General features: G+C 37.4%; 1 protein-coding gene across 5 annotated transcripts in view; it reads left to right on the forward strand.

The window, feature by feature from the left end:
* The window catches only part of PRKN (parkin RBR E3 ubiquitin protein ligase), a 1,273,336-nt gene that overhangs the window by 605,956 nt on the left and 643,895 nt on the right, over positions 1-23,485 (forward strand). The gene's annotated exons all lie outside the window — the stretch shown is intronic.

The following is a 23,485-nucleotide window of genomic DNA, read 5'->3' on the forward strand; positions in this document are numbered from 1 at the left end:
TACCTGGGTAGGGCAAAAGAAAAAAGAAAAAACAGAGAGAAGAGAATAGGGACGGGACCTGCATCAGTGGGAGGGAGCTGTGGAAGAGGAAAGGTTTCCACACACTAGGAAGCCCCTTCACTGGTGGAGACGGGGGGTGGTGGTGGGGAAGCTTGGGAGCCACGGAGGAGAGCGCAGCAACAGGGGTGCGGAGGGCAAAGCGGAGAGATTCCTGCACGGAGGATCAGTGCTGAGCAGCACTCACCAGCCCGAGGGGCTTGTCTGCTCACCCGCCGGCACGGGCGGGGGCTGGGAGCTGAGGCTTGGGCTTCGGAGGTCGGATCCCAGGGAGAGGACTGGGGTTGGCGGCGTGAACACAGCCTGAAGGGGGCTAGTGCGCCACGGCTGGCCGGGAGGGAGTCCGGGAAAAGGTCTGGAGCTGCCGAAGAGACAAGAGACTTTTTTTTACCTCTCTGTTTCCTGGTGCGCGAGGAGAGCGGATTCAGAGCGCCACTTAAAGGAGCTCCAGAGACGGGCGCGAGCCGCGGCTATCAGCGCGGACCACAGAGGCAGGCATGAGACGCTAAGGCTGCTGCTGCCGCCACCAAGAAGCCTGTGTGCGAGCACAGGTCACTCTCCACACCGCCCCTCCCGGGCGCCTGTGCAGCCCGCCACTGCCAGGGTCCCGTGATCCAGGAACAACTTCCCCGGGAGAACGCACGGCGCGCCTCAGGCTGCTGCAACGTCACGACGCCTCTGCCGCCGCAGGCTCGCCCCGCCTCCTCCGTACCGCTCCCTCCCCCCGACCTGAGTGAGCCAGAGCCCCCGAAGCAGCTGCTCCTTTAACCCCGTTCTGTCTGGGCGGGGAACAGACGCCCTCAGGAGACCTACATGCAGAGGCGGGTCCAGATCCAAAGCTGAACCCCGGGAGCTGTGCGAACAAAGAAGAGAAAGGGAAATCTCTCCCAGCAGCCTCAGGAGCAGCGGATTAAATCTCCACAGTCAACTTGATGTACCTGCATCTGTGGAATACCTGAACAGACAAGGAATCATCCCAAATTGAGGAGGTGGACTTTGGGAGCAACGATATATATATATATTTCTTTCCCTTTTTCTCTTTTTCTGAGTGTGTATGTGTATGCTTCTGTGTGTGATTTTCTCTGTATAGCTTTGCTTTTACAATTTGTGCTAGGGTTCTCTCTGTCCATTTTGGGTTTTTTTTCTTTTTCTTAGTATAGTTTTTAGTGCTTGTTATCATTGGTGGATTTGTTTTTTGATTTGGTTGCTCTCTTCTTTCTTTCTTTTTTTCTTATGTTTATTACATTTAAAAAAATTTTTTAATAATTATTTTTTATTTTAATAACTTTATTTTATTTTATTTTACCTTATCTTCTTCTTTCTTTCTTTCTTTCTTTTCTCCCTTTTATTCTGACCTGTGTGGATGACAGGCTCTTGGTGCTCCAGCCAAGTGTCAGGGCTGTGCCTCTGAGGTGGGAGAGCCAAGTTCAGGACACTGGTCCACAAGAGACCTCCCAGCTCCACATACTATCAAACAGTGAAAATCTCCCAGAGATCTCCATCTCAACGCCAAGACCCACCTCCACTCAACGACCAGCAAGCTACAGTGCTGGGCACCCTATGCCAAACAACTAGCAAGACAGGAACACAGCCCCATCCGTTAGCAGAGAGGCTGCCTAAAATCATAATAAGGCCACAGACACCCTAAAACACACCACCAGACGTGGACCTGCCCACCAGAAAGACAAGATCCAGCCTCATCCACCAGAACACAGGCACTAGTCCCCTCCACCAGGAAGCTTACACAACCCACTGAACCAACCTTAGCCACCGGGGACAGACACCAAAAACAACGGGAACTATGAACCTGCAGCCTGCGAAAAGGAGACCCCAAACACAGTAAGTTAAGCAATATGAGAAGACAGAGAAACACACAGCAGATGAAGGAGCAAGGCAAAAACCCACCAGACCTAACAAATGAAGAGGAAATAAGCAGTCTCCCTGAAAAAGAATTCAGAATAATGATAGTAAAGGTGATCCAAAATCTTGGAAATAGAATGGAGAAAGTACAAGAAACGTTTAACAAGTCCCTTGAAGAACTAAAGAGCAACCAAAGAGTGATGAACAACACAATAAATGAAATTAAAAATTCTCTAGAAGGGATCAATACCAGAATAACTGAGGCAGAAGAATGGATAAGTGACCTGGAGGATAAAATAGTGAGAAAAACTACTGCAGAGCAGAATAAAGAAAAAAGAATGAAAGGAATTGAGGACAGTCTCAGAGACCTCTGGGACAACATTAAACGCACCAACATTCGAATTATATGGGTCCCAGAAGAAAAAGAGAAAAAGAAAGGGACTGAGAAAATATTTGAAAAGATTATAGCTGAAAACTTCCCTAATATGGTAAAGGAAATAGTTCATCAAGTCCAGGAAGCATAGAGAGTCCCATACAGGATAAATCCAAGGAGAAACATGCCAAGACACATATTAATCAAACTATCAAAAATTAAATACGAAGAAAAAATATTAAAAGCAGCAAAGGAAAAACAACAAATAAAATACAAGGGAATCCCCATAAGGTTAACAGCTGATCTTTCAGCAGAAACTCTGCAAGCCAGAAGGATGTGGCAGGACATATTTAAAGTGATGAAGGAGAAAACCCTACAACCAAGATTACTCTACCCAGCAAGGATCTCATTCAGATTTGACGGAGAAATTAAAACCTTTACAGACAAACAAAAACTAAGAGGATTCAGCACCACCAAACCAGCTTTACAACAAATACTAAAGGAACTTCTCTAGGTAAGAAACAAAAGAGAAGGAAAACACCTACAATAACAAACCCAAAACAATTAAGAAAACGGTAATAGGAACATACATATTGATAATTACCTTAAATGTAAATGGATTAAATGCTCCAACCAAAAGACATAGACTGGCTGAATGGATACAAAAACAAGACCCATATATATGCTGTCTACAAGAGACCCACTTCAGACCTAGGGACACATACAGACTGAAAGTGAGGGGATGGAAAAAGATATTCCATGCAAATGGAAATCAAAAGAAAGCTGGAGTAGCAATTCTCATATCAGACAAAATAGACTTTAAAATAAAGACTATGACAAGAGACAAAGAAGGACACTACATAATGATCAAGGGATCCATCCAAGAAGAAGATATAACAATTGTAAATATTTATGCACCCAACATAGGAGCACCTCAATACATAAGGCAAATACTAACAGCCATAAAAGGGGAAATCGACAGTAACACACTCATAGTAGGGGACTTTAACACCCCACTTTCACCAATGGACAGGTTGTCCAAAATGAAAATAAATAAGGAAACACAAGCTTAAAATGATACATTAAACAAATTGGACTTAATTGATATTTACAGGACATTCCCTCCAAAAACAACAGAATACACATTCTTCTCAAGTGCTCATGGAACATTCTCCAGGATAGATCATATCTTGGGTCACAAATCAAGCCTTGGTAAATTTAAGAAAATTGAAATCATATCAGGTAACTTTTGCAACCACAACACTATGAGACTAGATATCAATTACAGGAAAAAATCTGTAAAAAATGCAAACACATGGAGGCTAAACAATACACTACTAAATAACCAAGAGATCACTGAAGAAATCAAAGAGGAAATCAAAAAATATCTAGAAACAAATGATAATGAAAACACTATGACCCAAAACCTATGGGATGCAGCAAAAGCAGTTCTAAGAGGGAAGTTTATAGCAATGCAATCCTACCTTAAGTAACAAGAAATATCTCAAATAAACAACCTAACTTTACACCTATAGCAATTAGAGAAAGAAGAACAAAAAAACCCCAAAGTTAGCAGAAGGAAAGAAATCATAAAGATCAGATCAGAAATAAATGAAAAAAGTAATGAAGGAAACGATAGCACAGATAAAACTAAAAGCTGGTTCTTTGAGAAGATAAACAAAATTGGTAAACCATTAACCAGACTCATCAAGAAAAGAAGGGAGAAGACTCAAATCAATAGAGTTAGAAATGAAAAAGGAGAAGTAACAACTGACACTGCAGAAATACAAATCATCATGATAGATTATTCGAAGCAACTATATGCCAATAAAATGGAGAACCTGGAAGAAATGGACAAATTCTTAGAAATGCACAACCTTCCGAATCTGAACCAGGAAGAAATAGAAAATATGAACAGACCAAACACAAGCACTGAAATTGAAACTGTGATTAAAAATCTTCCAGCAAACAAAAGCCCAGGACCAGATGGCTTCACAGGCAAATTCTATCAAACGTTTAGAGAAGAGCTAACACCTATCCTTCTCAAACTCTTCCAAAATATAGCAGAGGGAGGAACCCTCCCAAACTCATTCTACAAGGCCACCATCACCCTGATACCAAAACCAGACAAAGATGTCACAAAGAAAGAAAACTACAGGCCAATATCACTGATGAACATAGATGCAAAAATCCTCAACAAAATACTAGCAAACAGAATCCAACAGCACATTAAAAGGATCATACAGCATGATCAAGTGGGGTTTAACCCAGGAATGCAAGGATTCTTCAATATATGCAAATCAATCATTGTGATATACCATATTAGTAAATTGAAGGAGAAAAACCATATGATCATCTCAATAGATGCAGAGAAAGCTTTCTACAAAATTCAACACCCATTTATAATAAAAACCCTCCAGAAAGTAGGCATAGAGGGAACTTTCCTCAACATAATAAAGGCCATGTATGACAAACCCACTGCCAACATCATCCTCAATGGTGAAAAACTGAAACCATTTCCACTAAGATCAGGAACAAGACAAGGTTGCCCGCTCTCACCACTCTTATTCAACATTGTTTTGAAATTTTTAGCCACAGCAATCAGAGAAGAAAAAGAAATAAAAGGAATCCAAATTGGAAAAGAAGAAGTAAAGCTGTCACTGTTTGCAGATGACATGATACTGTACATAGAGAATCCTAAAGATGCTACCAGAAAACTACTAGAGCTAATCAACGAATTTGGTAAAGTCGCAGGATACAAAATTAATGCACAGAAATCTCTTGCATTCCTATACACTAATGATGAAAAATCTGCAAGTGAAATTAAGAAAACACTCCCATTTACCATTGCAACAGAAAGAATAAAATATCTAGGAATAAACCTACCTAAGGAGACAAAAGACCTGTATGCAGAAAATTATAAGACACTGATGAAATAAATTAAAGACGATACAAATAGATGGGGAGTTATACCATGTTCTTGGATTAGAAGAATCAACCTTGTGAAAATGACTATACTTCCCAAAGCAATCTACAGATTCAATGCAATCCCTATCAAATTACCAATGGCATTTTTCACAGAACTAGAACAAAAAATTTCACAATATGTATAGAAACACAAAAGACCCCGAGTAGCCAAAGCAATCTTGATAAAGAAAAACAGAGCTGGAGGAATCAGGCTCCCTGACTTCAGACTATACTACAAAGCTACAGTAATCAAGACAGTACGGTACTGCCACAAAAACAGAAATATAGATCAGTGGAACAGGATAGAAAGCCCAGAGATAAACCCATGCACATATGGTCACCTTATCTTTGATAAAGGAGGCAAGAATATACAGTGGAGAAAAGACAGCCTCTTCAATAGGGGGTTCTGGGGAAACTGGACAGCTACATGTAAAAGAATGAAATTAGAACACTCCCTAACACTATACACAAAAATAAACTCAAAAAGGATTAAAGACCTAAATGTAAGGCCAGACACTATCAAACTCTTAGAGGAAAACATAGGCAGAACACTCTATGACATAAATCACAGCAAGATCCTTTTTGACCCACCTCTTAGAGAAATGGAAATAAAGACAAAAATGAACAAATGAACCTAACGAAACTTAAAAGCTTTTGCACAGCAAACGAAACCATAAAGAAGACAAAAAGACAACCCTCAGAATGGGAGAAAATATTTGCAAATGAAGCAACTGACAAAGGATTAATCTCCAAAATTTACAAGCAGCTCATGCTGGTCAATATCAAAAAAAAAAAAAAACAACGAACAACCCAATCCAAAAATGGGCAGAAGACCTAAATAGACATTTCTCCAAAGAGGATATACAGATTGCCAACAGACACATGAAAGAATGTTCAACATCATTAATCATTAGAGAAATGCAAATCAAAACTACAATGAGATATCACCTCACACCGGTCAGAATGGCCATCATCAAAAAATCTACAAACAGTAAATGCTGGAGAGGGTGTGGAGAAAAAGGAACCCTCTTGCACTGTTGGTGGGAATGTAAAATGATACAGCCACTATGGAGAACAGTATGGAAGTTCCTTAAAAAACTAAAAATAGAGCTAGCATATGACCCAGCAATCCCACTGCTGGGCATATACCCTGAGAAAACCATAATTCAAAAAGAGTCATGTACCAAAATGTTCATTGCAGCTCTATTTACAATAGCCAGGACATGGAAGCAACCTAAGTGTTCATCAACAGATGAATGGTTAAAGAAGATGTGGCACGTATATACAATGGAATATTACTCAGCCATAAAAAGGAACGAAACTGAGTCATTTGTAGTGAGGTGGATGGACTTAGAGTCTGTCATACAAAGTGAAGTAAGTCAGAAAGAGAAAAACAAATACCGTATGCTAACACATATATATGGAATCTAAAAAACAAAAAGAAAAATGGTCATGAAGAACCTAGGGGCAAGACAGGAATAAAGACACAGACCTACTAGAGAATGGACTTGAGGATATTGGGAGGGGGAAGGGTAAGCTGGGACAAAGTGAGAGAGTGTCATGGACATATATACACTACCAAATGTAAAATAGATAGCTAGTGGGAAGCATCCGCATAGCACAGGGAGATCAACTTGGTGCTTTGTGACCACCTAGATGAGTGGGATAGGGAGGATGGGAGGGAGGGAGATGCAAGAGGGAAGAAATATGGGGACATATGTATATGTATAACTGATTCACTTTGTTATAAAGCAGAAACTAACACACCATTGTAAAGCAATTATACTCCAATAAAGATGTTTAAAAAAAATTAAGAATTAGAATGATTTATAACTAAGATCTAAGTTGTCCTTCAACAACAATCTTTCACACTTTGCCTGATGAAAGAAATAGACATAGAAAGAAAAGATTTTTAGAGAGTTGGTTTTTGAAAATATTGAGCCAAAGGGGAGGAAATTGTAAAATAATAATGGAGGGGGAATTCTTACAGAAAGATGTGGGAAACTTCACAAAACTTTTGGTGTGAAGTTCGGCCAATTCGAATTAGTCCTGAGAAAGTTCAGATTACTACGAATTTAGTTTGTTTTAATCTAGAATTAAGACTTTTTCTCTCCTGTCTCATTAGGCCATAAATAAGCTACAGTTATTTTTAGAGGTGATTGAACCTGGATTGTAGCAGAGGGAGGAGGAAGAAAGGGAGAGAGAAGGAAAGGAAAAGGTAGAAGTATCTTGATATGAAAAGGCCCAGAGTAAAATTTATGGACTAGAGCAAATGTTTTCAGTTCATATTAAACTGGGCCTTGCTAAAAAAAAAGGTCTTTGCCAACATACATGTCCAAGGACAAACTGACTTTTCTTTTGGCCAAGAGTCTTTTTTGGTTTTGGGGAGGTCTGGGGTTTTTCTAAAAATTTATTTTTTATTAAGAAGTTCTTGCTCTTTTCAGCTCACAAAACCCCAGGTCAGTAAAGGGCGGGAATGTCCCCTGCCCATATGCTGGCAGTCACTGAAAATGCCTGGGCATAGGATTACATGGTAGTGCCATTAGATTTATAGCGCAGCTAGAAGCCCGCTCATTACAAGTGTGTCTAGTGCTTAATTGAGGGAGGCCCATTCAAGTTCATTGCCCTTTAGGACCCTCAAGAAGTGATTTTTTTCATAGTTTTGTCCAGTTCTTATCAAGCCACTTGCCCACTTAAGTCCTCGAAGCATGCATCACCTCCATTAGTGCAAAATGTATAACTTTTGTGGACTGGCCAAGACAGTAACCCCATATTGCTACATCTTCATGGGCAGTTCATTACCTTGAAGCAACAGACAAATTAATTAAATTGTGATCTGTTAATCATTTAAACATGTCCTATATTATTTCTTCCTTTTCGTCTTTTGAAAAAAGGTGGCTGATTGAGTTCAGCATCAGTTGGGGATTCAGAGTAGTATACTACACACCAAAATGTGATGTGTTATTCACCAAGCTTTGTTTTTGAGAACTAAATAATAATGTTTATATGATGATGATGGTATCTGGGCATTCACTAGAAATCTAATAAACTTCTTATCTCATTTAATAAGCATAGTCCATTTCCAGTCATAATTATCAAGATGTAAAGCCAGCTGAGATAACTAAGAAGCTTTACATGATAATAAATGTTGTTATTTAAATCGATTTACATGCCTTGAATTGAAATGAGAGCTACCATCTCAACAGTTAAAAGCGTATTATGCTGCCTGAAACTGCCTCTAATCTGAGCTGCAGCAAATTTCTCTCCATGCAGTAGCAAGATTATTCTTAGTAAAGAGAACTTGAACAGATGAAGATAATCATATGCTTCTCCTAAATTAAATCTGTTAAGAGTGCATAAAAGTGAATCACTGTATCTTTAAGTCTTTATTTGTCTCCATTGTTTCAATTCTATGAAATAGGACCAAAAAAAATCACTGCTGTTTAAATCCCACTATCACTGTGATGTGCCTACAGCAAAGCTGTCAACACTTAGTAATATAATTGAAAGCATCTCGTCGTTTAGGAATAGTTTGGTAACTGGAAATCGTGAAGGAATAACCACATTGTTTGACATTTACTGCATTTAGCATAATGGCACCCTACATGAAGGGACTCTCAATAAATAATGACAGTGATTGACTTTGTCAAAACTCAGCGGAGCTGTAATGCAGTGGACCAAGAGTTGTTTCACTTACAACGGTGTAGATATTTTTAGAGATGTGATGTTTCTTTCTTGTAATAATTTCCTTGGAGGGAAAAAGTATGTTATTGAGTATTAGATTATGAAATGCTTGCTTTTTATGATATGAAACACATTTTAGTAATGGAAGGAAATTTGTTTTATACCAAATCATGCCAAATTATGTTTTATAAGCTATAGAGATACCCCAGTTCTTGGGGAAAATCTCCAAGACCAGCTGAGATATTCTTTTTAAACAGCTGTTGAGTTAACTCGGCAGCATTGGGTAATCAATAGGAGCATAGACACTTGCTCTGGTTAATTGCTGATCCCAGCAGCAGCTGCATCATTATGTATGAACCATCTCTTCAACTCAGAAATGGAGTAATGTTTGGGGCAGTAATAAGTGAGGTATTTAGATTGTCTACGAATACACACAGCCCCAGTTGTCCCCTTACTAATATCTGAATGCCCTGGTATAATTATAAAGGATTTTCACATTAATTAACTCATGCATTATCCTGTTTGACTCTGAGCTCTTATTACTCACAATTTACAGATAAGAAAGTGAGGCATAAAGACGTTTAAAGTGATTAGCCTAAACTCTAGTGAAATTACATCTGGAACATAGATCTTCTGAATCTTTGCCTATTGGGGTGCTCTTTCCATGATCACATTTTTCTCATACTAGAGTTATTGAGCAGTACCTGCTAATATTTATTGAATATTAACTATGTGTATAAGTACTTTATCTCATTTAACCATCAATCCTATGATGTAGGTACAATTGTTGTTTCCACATTACACATAAGAAACTGATGTTCTGATTAATTAACTTCCTTATTGTTACATGTCTGGTAATGTCTATTGGATTTGAAATCCAGTCAATCTCAATCAAAAGTACAAAGATACTGTTTATCATGTTGGCATACCCATTGCTTTGAAATCAGTGCTTGGCATACTATTACATTTAAATGTATATTGAATCTTAATATCAAGTAATAGTAGTGTAGATTAAGATATTTAGGAGGCGCAGAAGTAAATAACTATTTATTAATTATTGATACTGTCTTGTTGAGAGTGTATGTATATCACAAAACCAGTCTAGGAGTTGGTGGTACCTAGTCCTACTTTCCCTGCGCAGAATTCTTTCTCTTGTGCAATTTCGCTTTTCCTGTCTGATTCCTAATCATTCCTCAGATCTCATCCTAAACAATAGTCCTTCAAAAATCTTGGTCAGGGGTCCCTCCTGTGTACCCTCAAAAAATCCATGTAATAATTAGTTCTTCAATCACTTTTGTCCTCCTAATTGGAAAAGTCTTGTTCAATGATTTATCTCCAGTCTAGGAAAATACCTGTCACATACTGCATGCGTAATTTGTTGAGTGAATTAATGACCTCAGTGACTTAAAATTTGCATCAAATGAATGTGTTTCAAGGAATAGAGGACTGCACATGGTAGTGGTTTCAAATTCTCGAGTAGCTGAATAGTGCTTTTCTGAGATCAGAGAAATTATATTAAATAATTTGGAAGCCATTGATAAGTTTACGTGTGGGTGCAGATACTTTCTGCTTCTGCTTATGCCCAGATGAAAACACAAGAGGGAGCCTAATGGACTATCAGAGAATATGCCAAATTAGTGCTAGTTTGTTATTTTTGTCTCCATAAACCATATCCAATGTGACACATTACTGTTTCATAATATTTAAAATATTTAAAGGCTTTTAGTAGAAAATATATCACTAGGTATTTTGAATAAAAATGCAAGGAAATCCTAGGGACTTCCCCAGCGGTCCAGTGGTTAAGACTCCGCACTTCCACTGCAGGGGGCACGGGTTCGATCCCTGGTTGGGGAACTAAGATCCCTCATGCTGCGCGGCACGGCAAAAAAAAAAAAAGGAAAAGAAATCTAAATAGGCCTATATGGTCAGAAACCAGGGCAAAAAGCTGAAGGTAAAGTGAAAGAAGACCAAGTGAAACAGCACGGGACAGTTCTCTATTGGTAGCGATAAGAAACTGCAGGTTAGAATCTCATTCAGTGAAGTGCCAAACTAACATTTGACAAAGCGTTGCACAATAGCGTCTTCCAGTGAAGAGGAGGGCTCTGTGAGTCCTTGACCGAAAGAATATGGTCGAGATGACATTGCCCCTGCTCTTGGCAAACACCTACAGGCACAAGCAGCCCCTGGAAAGACCCTGATTGAGAAGAACCGAGGGCAGGAGCCCAGCACCGCTTGTCAGCCGTGCAACTGAGCCATTTTGGAGGTGAACGCCTTGGTCCCTAGTTGAGCCATCCAAACTGACCACGTATGGAGCAGAATGGAACTAGCCCACCAAGCCCTCCCCAGCCTAGTGATCAAGCTTTTATTAAAATGTGGGCAAGATTTTCCAACAAGAGCAACGACTTCAGATATTTCATGTTACAAAATAAGGAAAGATCCCATGTTTCTGTGCTTAACACATTTTGTAAAAAATGGATACTCTTTCACAAAAATGCAGTACTCTTAAGGCGTGCTAAATATGAGAGTTAAGTACTTGTGTAGGGGGCCAGGATCCTTAGGAAACAGTTCTGTGGTCACCCCAACACGTGTACAGATAATCACCTTAGGTTTCGAAGCTCTATACAGTATAGATAGCATTAACAGATTTTCACTGGGAATCAAGGTTGGTTTGTGCATGTGAAAGTGCTACGTAAACAACCCAGTTCTTTACTAATGCAAGAAGATGGCAGTGCTGTTACTTTTATTATGATCATTAGTTTCCTGCTGGTTAACTGGAATTCACCTAATCATTTTTTCCCTCTTCTGCTTCCTTCTGTCCTATATAAAATAGTTTCAAAAGAAGGGTTAATTATTATTACTATACTATCAAAATTGGGAATCAAAATATTAACAAGGACTGGACTAGGAGTCTTCTTCAGGTCTTTTTTTTTTTTTTTTTAAGTTACAATTCATGTCCTAATAACTCTTTTTCCATTAAAACATTTGTAGAAACAGTTGGGCTAATATATGAACACTGGGTCCCTTTATGTAGTCTGTAGTATTCTATTTTTCTACACAGTTAACTGTATTGAGACTTACAGTTGGGTGTTCAGAGGTAAAAGTCTGTAAAATATTCATGCTTTAAGAAATCACAGGAAATAAATTCAAGTTATAAAAGTATATACATTAAGTAAAGCACAAATATGTTTGTTTATAAAATGTACTTTAAATTTAATTTGCCAAAATAAATACATACTCTCTGGTTACATTCATCATTTACTTCTTTTTATCTCCTTGGCCATAAGATTATATTCTCTACTTAAAAGTTTAAAGGAATGACTCTAGGGAAGTGGTCAAATATTCACATATTTCAACTAGAAAGTATGTTTATGTAAAAAAAAATTAAAAATAGCCCAAGCACTTGGCAACTGAAGTCACGTATTGAATTCTCATTTCTTAAACTTTCATATTATGAAAGGTCTTTCTCCTCATCTATAAAAATAAGTGTGTCAGGGACAGACATGAAGGTGACCCCCAGTGATCTCCCACCTCCTGGTGTCCATGCTTTTGTGAAATCCCTTCCTCTTGAATGTAGGTGGTTCTGGTGATTTCCTCCTAATGAAGAGAATATGGCAAAAGTGATGAGATATCTACCACTTCCCTGATCATGTTATATAAGACTCCCCTTCATTACATCTTAGAAGACTGCATCTTAGGGACCTAAGCAGGTATTCTGCTGGCTTGTGAAGTAAGCAGCCACGTTTAGGAAGCCCACGTGGCAAGGAACGGTAGGAGGCCTCCAGCAGGCAGCGAAAAGCAGTGACAAGAGCTTTGAGGACCCATCCTTCTTCTCCAAACAGGATAAGCCTGCTTTATTTCTTTTATACTTTGGATTCTATACACAATTCATTGGAGGAAAGTTCTGCTTTAAAAGAAAACACAACTTTGAAAAGCACAGATCTTTCAGTTTTATAGTTTTACAGATGAGAAAAGTAAAGCCTGATTCAATTAATGTATTTCTGAGTATTCACCATGTTTACATACAGCATTTTGCTACCCACATCAAAGCACATAGATATAAGTAGGACATGGTTCTTCACTTTAAGAATTCTGTAACTCGATGGTGAATGTTAGTAACCAGTTCAAAGCCACAGAACTGGTTATTCTTTTGTTTTGATTGACAGTGGCTTGGATTATCCTATAATAAAAGTTATAGACTATTGCCTCCAAAGGCTATAAGGGGAAATTACTGAAGAGGTAAAGATGCTTTTTTAAAAAAAATTTTTTTTTAATAGTTTCATTACATGGATTGTTTTTTAAACCATATTGGCTGTGGTCCCTAATTGTCCCCCCCACTTTATCATGTCTGGGTGCTGAATGGTAAATATAGAAATGGTTAACATTTGTTGAGAACCTACTGTGTACCTGGCATTGGCCTAACTGTTTTATATTTAATCCTTGCAATACCCATTCTGGTATTACTCCATTTGTCCTGGGCTAGCTGTTCCCTGAGTGGTTAAGAGAGCTTCCAAAGTTGCAGAGCTACTGAGAGGCAGGGCCTCAGTAAGTACTTGTTGAATAAGGAGTGGAATAAGGTTCAGTTCCCTGTTTTAAATTACGGAACAATTTACACTCAATAAAGTGCACAGAATTTAAGGGTTCAGTTCTATGAACTTTGATAGTTATGCACACCCATGTAACTACTACCCAATCAAAGTACAGAACATGTCCATAAAATGTCCTCATGTCTCCTCCCAGTCAATACCTCCAGTCAAGACAATCACCTTCTGATTTCTATCACCATAGTTAGTTGTTTTGCTGAAGTTTAGTATTATGAGCCTTTTTAAAAATTTTAGCCATCATACTGGCTAAGATGCGAAACCAAGTAAAATTGTATTTTGTTATTTTAATTTGCCTTTTCCTGATTATTAATGATGTTGACTATCTCTTTATATGATTATTGGCCATGTTTATGTCTCCTTTTATAAAGTCTTTCGCTTATTTTGAATTGGGGTGCTTGTCTGTATGGTGCTATTTTTAAAGTTCTTTATATGGTCTAAAGATGAATTATTTCACATATATACGTATTACAAATATTTTCTCCAGTCTGTGGCTTGCATATTCATGTTTAATAGTGTCTTTTGATGAGTGGAAATTTTTTTTAATTTTCATTGAAGTTCAATTTATAAATTTCTTCATTTAGGGTTAGAGCTTTGTGTGTCCTTATAAAAAAAATTCTGTCTGTTCCAAGGTTGTAAAGATGTTCTCATTTGTTTTCCTCTAGAAACTGTATGGAGTGAGGAAGGGATTTAGATATCGAAATTCAGTTGTTCAAGCACCATTTGATACAGATTCTCCTTCCCTCAAAGAATTTCCTTGGCAACTTCTCAGTTCGTTTTTTCCCAATACACTTTGGGAGAAATAGTACTGAGATAATAGTATGATATGATATGTATGATAATACATACTGAGTATGATAATAATACTGAGAAATAGTATGTGTAAAATAGACTGCCTCCATTTAAAGGGTACAATTTGAAGAGTTCTGACAAGTATATAATTCCACAAAACCACCATCACAATCAAGATAGAGAATACTTCCATAACCCCTATATTAGTTTGCTAGAGGTGCCATGATAAAGTACCACCAACTGGGTGGTTTAAGCAACAGAATTTTATTTACTCACAATTCTGGAGGCTAGAAGTCTGAGGCTAAATTGTCAGCAAGGTTGGTGTCTGTTGAGACCTCTTGCCTTGGCTTATAGATGGTTGTCTTCTTCTGTGCCTTCACGTGATCTTTTCTCTGTGCATATCTGTGTCCCAGTCCCATCTGTTAAGGACATCTTTTAAGGACACCAGTCACATTGAATTAGGGTCCACCATAATGACCTCATTTTAACTTAATTATCTCTTCAAAAACCTATCTCCAAAACAGTCATATTCTGAAGAGGGTTAAGACTTTAACATATGCAGTTTTAGAGGACACAACTCAGCCCATAACACCCCCAGAAGATTCTTCATGCCCTTATGTAGCCCATTCCACCCTCTGCCCCCACCCCCAAGCTACCACTGATCTGTTTTTGCCACTATAGATTTGTTTGCATTTTATATAAGCAGAATCATGCATATATTCTATTTCATATTTGGCTTCCTTCCCTCACATAATTTTGAGAATCATCCATGGTGTTGCATTTATAAGTAACATAATACTGTTGATTATTGAGTTGATTATCCATTCCATTGGATGGATATACCACATTTTGTTTATCCATTCATATTTTGGGCGGTCTCCAGTTGGTGACTATTATGAATAAAACTATTGTGAGCATTTGTATACAATTTTTTTTGTGGACTCGTTTTCATTTATCTTAGTCAATTATCTAGGAGTGGAATGGCCAAGCCATGTGTTAGTTGTAAGTTTAATTTTTTTTTAATGCCTAATAGATTTCCAAACTGGCTGTGTCATTTTATATTTGCACCAGCAGTATATGTGTATTCATTTGTTTTACAGCTGACTGATATTTGGTATGAATATTCCTTTTTAATTTTATTCATTTGAGTGGGTGTGCTCAGTTAATTTACAACCTCAGTCTTTGTGGCTACTCCATAAAACCTATAAGAAAAAGGATTCTTCTCTCTTTTTCATAACTGTATCCTTAGAGTTTAAGAGCTGTTTAATAAAGAGTTGTTTGGTAGATATGTATTGATTCAAAGGACTTTCCCCTATTATTTTCCCTGCTTACTGATTAATGATTGCATTATTGAGCCTCTGCTATAATCACAGCACCATGCTTAGCTTTATTAGAAGCAGAGATCTTAAAATCAAATGGACGAAGATGCAGAACAAGGTTACTATATGACTGATGGAAATATCAATCATGCTTTAAGAGTTATAAGCAGCATGCTCTGGAAAGTGAATGACCCCTGGGGAATGGTTGGGTAATCTGGAAACTGACAAAAAGGAAGAAATGAAAAACCCGCTGGGTTAAGTCCGGTCCCTTGAAACTGGCATCTTATTGCTTATCTATCTACAAAATTAAACATAATCGTACTTAGGGAGTTCTATTTTGAGAAATAAGAAATCCTGCTTTCAACAGTTGCCATTTTTAAATAAGTCAACATGTGCCAGGCACTGTGCAAAAGTCTTACAGGTGTTATTGCACTTAATCTTCATGAAATCCCTGTGAAGGAGGTATTTAATCCCTCACTGTTCAGATGAGGAACCCTGAGTTTAGAAAGGCAAAATGAAACTTGCTCAAGAGCATATAGCTAATAATTGGTGGAATTGGGATTCAACAGGTTGGTGAACTTTGACTCTCCTTCTCTGTATCATTTTGTTGCAGACAGGAAAAGTTAGGAGGGTGGATGGAAGACTCTGAGTGTAGCTGTCTTAAAGACAGTTTTGCTGTCCTTGTATTATGTCAGTAGTACAATTTTCAAAATACTTTTAGTCCCTTAAATTTAATTATTCGACTTAGATGTTTGTGGAATCATTCAAGAGGCTATTTTAAATGCAACACAGTTGATGATAACCTGAGATAATTGGTAGAAGTGTAGTAAAAATACTATTAAAATTACCCTTTTCAAAACCTGTAAATGCCAAGACTTTGTAGAAACATTTTGTAAAACATAATGCATAATTTGTTTAAGCAGCAGTGTATATGCCCACCTATGAAGAACAGATTATAGAATTTATTTAGATACTTTAGAAAAAAAACACACCTTTGCTTAAACTGCCTGTCTGAAGCTTGTCAGAGTGATATTCGGATAAAAATTAGTTAAGTACTTTGATTTTCCACTTGATTGGACATGACAAGACAGCCAAAATGACTTGTGGATTTGTTCTGGAATTCTTAAGAATAAATATTATTTTAAGACTCATATTTTATAGATTTTTATCACTGTTTATTATGCCACTGAGTCATTTTTCTGAACTTCTGATTTACATGCATCATATAAATGTATTTAAATAATATTCTGCTTCATGATTTTCAGTTGGTGGTAACATTAATCAAGACAAATCCCCAAATGTTGTAATTTCCCACTCTCTTACTGATTCAAACAACTTGAATCACTGGATTCTATCAATGCCTGCTCAGATTTCACAGGTCAACAGTACTAAGCTTTTAATTGAAGTAATTTCTCACTTGAGACACAGAATGCAGCTACTCGTACAAATGAATGAGATTATATGGTAGCCAAAATGCTGCTACAATATTTTTGAGTACTTTTCAATATGAACTTGGAAAATTTTATTTACTATCAAGGATTGGCAAGCTTTTTCCATAAAGGGCCAGATAGTAAATATTTTAGGCTTATTGAGCCACAGCTTAATTTTGCCCTTGCTGTGCAGAAGCAGCATAGACAATACATAAATGAACAACCATGGCCGTGTCCAATAAATTTCATTGTGGACATGGAAATGTGAATATCATTTACTTTTCGTGTGCCACGAAATGCTCTTCATTTTTTTTTTAAACATCTTTATTGAAGTATAATTGCTTTACAATGGTGTGTTAGTTTCTGCTTTATAACAAAGTGAATCAGTTATACATATACATATGTTCCCAAATCTCTTCCCTCTTGCGTCTCCCTCCCTCCCATCCTCCCTATCCCACCCCTCTAGGTGGTCACAAAGCACAGAGCTGATCTCCCTGTGCTATGCGGCTGCTTCCCACTAGCTATCTATTTTACATTTGGTAGTGTATATATGTCCATGACACTCTCTCACCCTGTCACATCTCACCCCTCCCCCTCCCCATATCCTCAAGTCCATTCTCTAGTAGGTCTGTGTCTTTATTGCCGTCTTGCCACTAGGTTCTTCATGGCCTTTTTTTTTTTTTTTCCCTTAGATTCCATATATATGTGTTAGCATACTGTATTTGTTTTTCTCATTCTGACTTACTTCACTCTGTATGACAGACTCTAACTCCATCCACCTCATTACAAATACCTCCATTTCATTTCTTTTTATGGCTGAGTAATATTCCATTGTATATATGTGCCACATCTTCTTTATCCATTCATCCGATGATGGACACTTAGGTTGCTTCCATGTCCTGGCTATTGTAAATAGAGCTGAAATGAACATTTTGGTACATGACTCTTTTTGAATTATGGTTTTCTTAGGGTATATGCCCAGTAGTGGGATTGCTGGGTCATATGGTAGTTCTATTTGTAGTTTTTTAAGGAACCTCCATACTGTTCTCCATAGTGGCTGTATCAATTTACATTCCCACCAACAGTGCAAGAGGGTTCTCTTTTCTTCACACCCTCTCCAGCATTTATTGTTTCTAGATTTTTTGATGATGGCCATTCTGACCGGTGTGAGGTGATATCTCACTGTAGTTTTGATTTGCATTTCTCTAATGATTAATGATGTTGAACATTCTTTCATGTGTCTGTTGGCAATCTGTATACCTTCTTTGGAGAAATGTCTATTTAGGTCTTCTGCCCATTTTTGGATTGGGTTCTTTGTTTTTTTGTTATTGAGCTGCATGAGCTGCTTGTAAATCTTGGAGATTAATCCTTTGTCAGTTGCTTCATTTGCAAATATTTTCTCCCATTCTGAGGGTTGTTTTTTGGTCTTGTTTATGGTTTCGTTTGCTGTGCAAAAGCTTTTAAGTTTCATTAGGTCCCATGTGTTTATTTGTGTTTTTATTTCCATTTCTCTAGGAGCTGGGTCAAAAAGGATCTTGCTGTGATTTATGTCATAGAGTGTTCTGCCTATGTTTTCCTCTAAGAGTTTGATAGTGTCTGGCCTTTCACTTAAGTCTTTAATCCATTTTGAGTTTATTTTTGTGTATGGTGTCAGGGAGTGTTCTAATTTCATACTTTTACATGTACCTGTCCAATTTTCCCAGCACCACTTATTGAAGAGGCTGTCTTTTCTCCACTGTATATGCTTGCCTCCTTTATCAAAGATAAGGTGACCATATGTGCGTGGGTTTATCTCTGGGCTTTCTATCCTGTTCCATTGATCTATATTTCTGTTTTTGTGCCAGTCTCAAACTGTCTTCATTACTGTAGCCTTGTAATATAGTCTGAAGTCAGGGAGCCTGATTCCTCCAGCTCCATTTTTCGTTCTCAAGATTGCTTTGGCTATTCGGGGTCTTTTGTGTTTCCATACAAATTGTGAAATTTTTTGTTCTAGTTCTGTGAAAAATGTCAGTGGTAGTTTGATAGGGATTGCATTGACTCTGTAGATTGCTTTGGGTAGTAGAGTCATTTTCACAATGTTGATTCTTCCAATCCAAGAGCATGGTATATCTCTCCATCTGTTTGTATCATCTTTAATTTCTTTCATCAGTGTCCTATAATTTTCTGCATACAGGTCTTTTGTCTCCTTAGGTAGGTTTATTCCTAGATATTTTATTCTTTTTCTTGCAATGGTAAATGGGAGTGTTTTCTTAATTTCACTTTCAGATTTTTCATCATTAGTGTATAGGAATGCAAGAGATTTCTGTGCATTAATTTTGTATCCTGCTACTTTACCAAATTCATTGATTAGCTCTAATAGTTTTCTGGTAGCATCTTTAGGATTCTCTATGTATAGTATCATGTCATCTGCAAACAGTGACAGCTTTACTTCTTCTTTTCCGATTTGGATTCCTTTTATTTCTTTTTCTTCTCTGATTGCTGTGGCTAACACTTCCAAAACTATGTTGAATAATAGTGGTGAGAGTGGGCAACTTTGTCTTGTTCCTGATCTTAGTGGAAATGGTTTCAGTTTTTCACCATTGAGGACAAGGTTGGCTGTGGGTTTGTCATATATGGCCTTTATTATGTTGAGGAAAGTTCCCTCTATGCCTACTTTCTGCAGGGCTTTTATCATAAATGGGTGTTGAATTTTGTCGAAAGCTTTCTCTGCATCTATTGAGATGATCATATGGTTTTTCTCCTTCAATTTGTTAATATGATGTATCACGTTGATTGATTTGCGTATATTGAAGAATCCTTGCATTCCTGGAATGAACCCCACTTGATCATGGTGTATGATCCTTTTAATGTGCTGTTGGATTCTGTTTGCTAGTATTTTGTTGAGGATTTTTGCATCTATGTTCATCAGAGATATTGGCCTGTAGTTTTCTTTCTTTGTGACATCTTTGTCTGGTTTTGGTATCAGGGTGATGGTGGCCTCGTAGAATGAGTTGGGGAGTGTTCCTCCCTCTGCAATATTTTGGAGGAGTTTGAGAAGGATAGGTGTTAGCTCTTCTCTAAATGTTTGATAGAATTCGCCTGTGAAGCCATCTGGTCCTGGGCTTTTGTTTGTTGGAAGATTTTTAATCACAGTTTCAATTTCAGTGCTTGTGATTGGTCTGTTCATATTTTCTATTTCTTCCTGGTTCAGTCTCGGCAGGTTGTGCATTTCTAAGAATCTGTCCATTTCTTCCAGGTTGTCCATTTTATTGGCATAGTGTTGTTTGTAGTAATCTCTCATGATCGTTTGTATTTCTGCAGTGTCAGTGGTTACTTCTCCTTTTTCATTTCTAATTCTATTGATTTGAGTCTTCTCCCTTTTTCTCTTGATGAGTCTGGCTAATGGTTTATCAATTTTGTTTATCTTCTCAAAGAACCAGCTTTTAGTTTCATTGATTTTTGCTATTGTTTCCTTCATTTCTTTTTCATTTATTTCTGATCTGATCTTTATGATTTCTTTCCTTCTGCTAGCTTTGGGGTTTTTTTGTTCTTCTTTCTCTAATTGCTTCAGGTGCAAGGTTAGGTTGTTTATTCGAGATGTTTCCTGTTTCTTGAGTAAGGATTGTATTGCTATAAACTTCCCTCTTAGAACTGCTTTTGCTGCATCCCATGGGTTTTGGGTCGTCATGTCTCCATTGTCATTTGTTTCTAGGTATCTTTTAATTTCCCCTTTGATTTCTTCAGTAATCAATTCGTTATTAAGTAGTGTATTTTGTAGCCTCCATGTGTTTGTATTTTTTACAGATCTTTTCCTGTAATTGATATCCTCATAGCGTTGTGGTCGGAAAAGATACTTGATACGATTTCAATTTTCTTAAGTTTACCAAGGTTTGATTTGTGACCCAAGATATGATCTATCCTGGAGAATGTTCCATGAGAAAATATGAGAAAAATATATGAGAAAAAAATATGAGAAAAATATGTATTCTGTTGTTTTTGGGTGGAATGTCCTATAAATATCAATTAAGTCCATCTTGTTTAATGTATCATTTAAAGCTTGTGTTTCCTTATTTATTTTCATTTTGGATGATCTGTCCATTGGTGAAAGTGGGGTGTTAAAGTCCCCTACTATGATTGTGTTACTGTCGATTTCCCCTTTTATGGCTGTTAGTATTTGCCTTATGTATTGAGGTGCTCCTACGTTGGGTGCATAAATATTTACAATTGTTATACCTTCCTCTTGGATCGATCCCTTGATCATTATGTAGTGTCCTTCTTTGTCTCTTGTCATAGTCTTTATTTTAAAGTCTATTTTGTCTGATATGAGAATTGCTACTCCAGCTTTCTTTTGATTTCCATTTGCATGGAATATCTTTTTCCATCCCCTCACTTTCAGTCTGTGTGTGTCTCTAGGTCTGAAGTGGGTCTCTTGTAGACAGCATATATACGGGTCTTGTTTTTGTATCCATTCAGCCAGTCTATGTCTTTTGGTGGGAGCATTTAATCCATTTACATTTAAGGTAATTATCGATATGTATGTTTCTATTCACATTTTCTTAAATATTTTGGGTTTGTTATTGTAGGTGTTTTCCTTCTCTTGTGTTTCTTGCCTAGAGAAGTCCCTTTAGCATTTGTTGTAAAGCTGGTTTGGTGGTGCTGAACTCTCTCAGCTTTTGCTTGTTCGTAAAGGTTTTAATTTCTCCATCAAATCTGAATGAGATCCTTGCTGGGTAGAGTAACCTTGGTTGTAGGTTTTTCTCCTTCATGACTTTAAGTATATCCTGCCACTCCCTTCTGGCTTGCAGAGTTTCTGCTGAAAGATCAGCTGTTAACCTTATGGGGATTCCCTTGTATTTTATTTGTTGTTTTTCCTTTGCTGCTTTTAATATTTTTTCTTTGTATTTAATTTTTGATAGTTTGATTAATACGTGTCTTGGCATGTTTCTCCTTGGATTTATCCTGTATGGGACTCTCTATGCTTCCTGGACTTGATTAACTATTTCCTTTACCATACTAGGGAAGTTTTCAACTATAATCTTTTCAAATATTTTCTCAGTACCTTTCTTTTTCTCTTCTTCTGGGACCCCTATAATTCGAATGTTGGTGCGTTTAATATTGTCCCAGAGGTCTCTGAGACTGTCCTCAGTTCTTTTCATTCTTTTTTCTTTATTCTGCTCTGCAGTAGTTATTTCCACTATTTTATCTTCCAGGTCACTTATCCGTTCTTCTGCCTCAGTTATTCTGCTATTGATCCCGTCTAGAGTATTTTTAATTTCATTTATTGTGTTTTTCATCGTTGCTTGGTTCCTCTTTAGTTCTTCTACATCCTTGTTAAATGTTTCTTGCATTTTCTCCATTCTATTTCCAAGATTTTGAATCATCTTTACTATCATTATTCTGAATTCTTTTTCAGGTAGACTGCCTATTTCCTCTTCATTTGTTAGGTCTGGTGTGTTTTGACCCTGCTCCTTCACCTGCTGTGTGTTTTTCTGTCTTCTCATTTTGCTTATCTTACTGTGTTTGGGGTCTCCTTTTCACAGGCTGCAGGTTCGTAGTTCCCGTTGTTTTTGGTATCTGTCCCCAGTGGCTAAGGTTGGTTCAGTGGGTCATGTAGGCTTCCTGGTGGAGGGGACTATTGCCTGTGTTCTGGTGGATGAGGTTGGATCTTGTCTTTCTGGTGGGCACGTCCACGTCTGGTGGTGTGTTTTGGGGTGTCTGTGGCCTTATTATGATTTTAGGCAGCCTCTCTGCTAATGGATGGGGCTGTGTTCCTGTCTTGCTAGTTGTTTGGCATAGGGTGTCCAGCACTGTAGCTTGCTGGTCGTTGAGTGGAGGTGGGTCTTGGCGTTGAGATGGAGATCTCTGGGAGATTTTCACTGTTTGATAGTATGTGGAGCTGGGAGGTCTCTTGTGGACCAGTGTCCTGAAGTTGGCTCTCCCACCTCAGAGGCACAGCCCTGATGCCTGGCTGGAGCACCAAGAGCCTTTCGTCCACATGGCTCAGAATAAAAGGGAGAAAAAATAGAAAGAAAGAAAGAAAGAGGATAAAATAAAATAAAGCTATTATAATATAAAATAAGAAAAAAATTATTAAGAATAAATTTATTAAGGAAAAATTTTTTTTTAATTTTTAAAAATAGATTTATTAATTTTTTATAATAAAAAATAAGAAAAATTATTAAGAAAAAAATTTATTAAGAAAAAAATTTTTAAATTTTTTTCAAATAAAGAACATGAAAAAACTTATTAAAATTTTTTTTTTAATTTTTAAAAATAGAAAATAAGGAAAAAATTATTAAGAAAACATTTATTAGGAAAAAAAAATTTTTTAAGTAAAAAAAAAAAACAAAAACGGACTGACCTAACCCTAGGACTAATGGTGAAAGCAAAGCTATACAGACAAAATCTCACCCAGAAGCATACACA

The sequence above is a fragment of the Eschrichtius robustus genome, chromosome 9 (assembly GCF_028021215.1).
Source record: "Eschrichtius robustus isolate mEscRob2 chromosome 9, mEscRob2.pri, whole genome shotgun sequence".
Taxonomy (NCBI): domain Eukaryota; kingdom Metazoa; phylum Chordata; class Mammalia; order Artiodactyla; family Eschrichtiidae; genus Eschrichtius; species Eschrichtius robustus.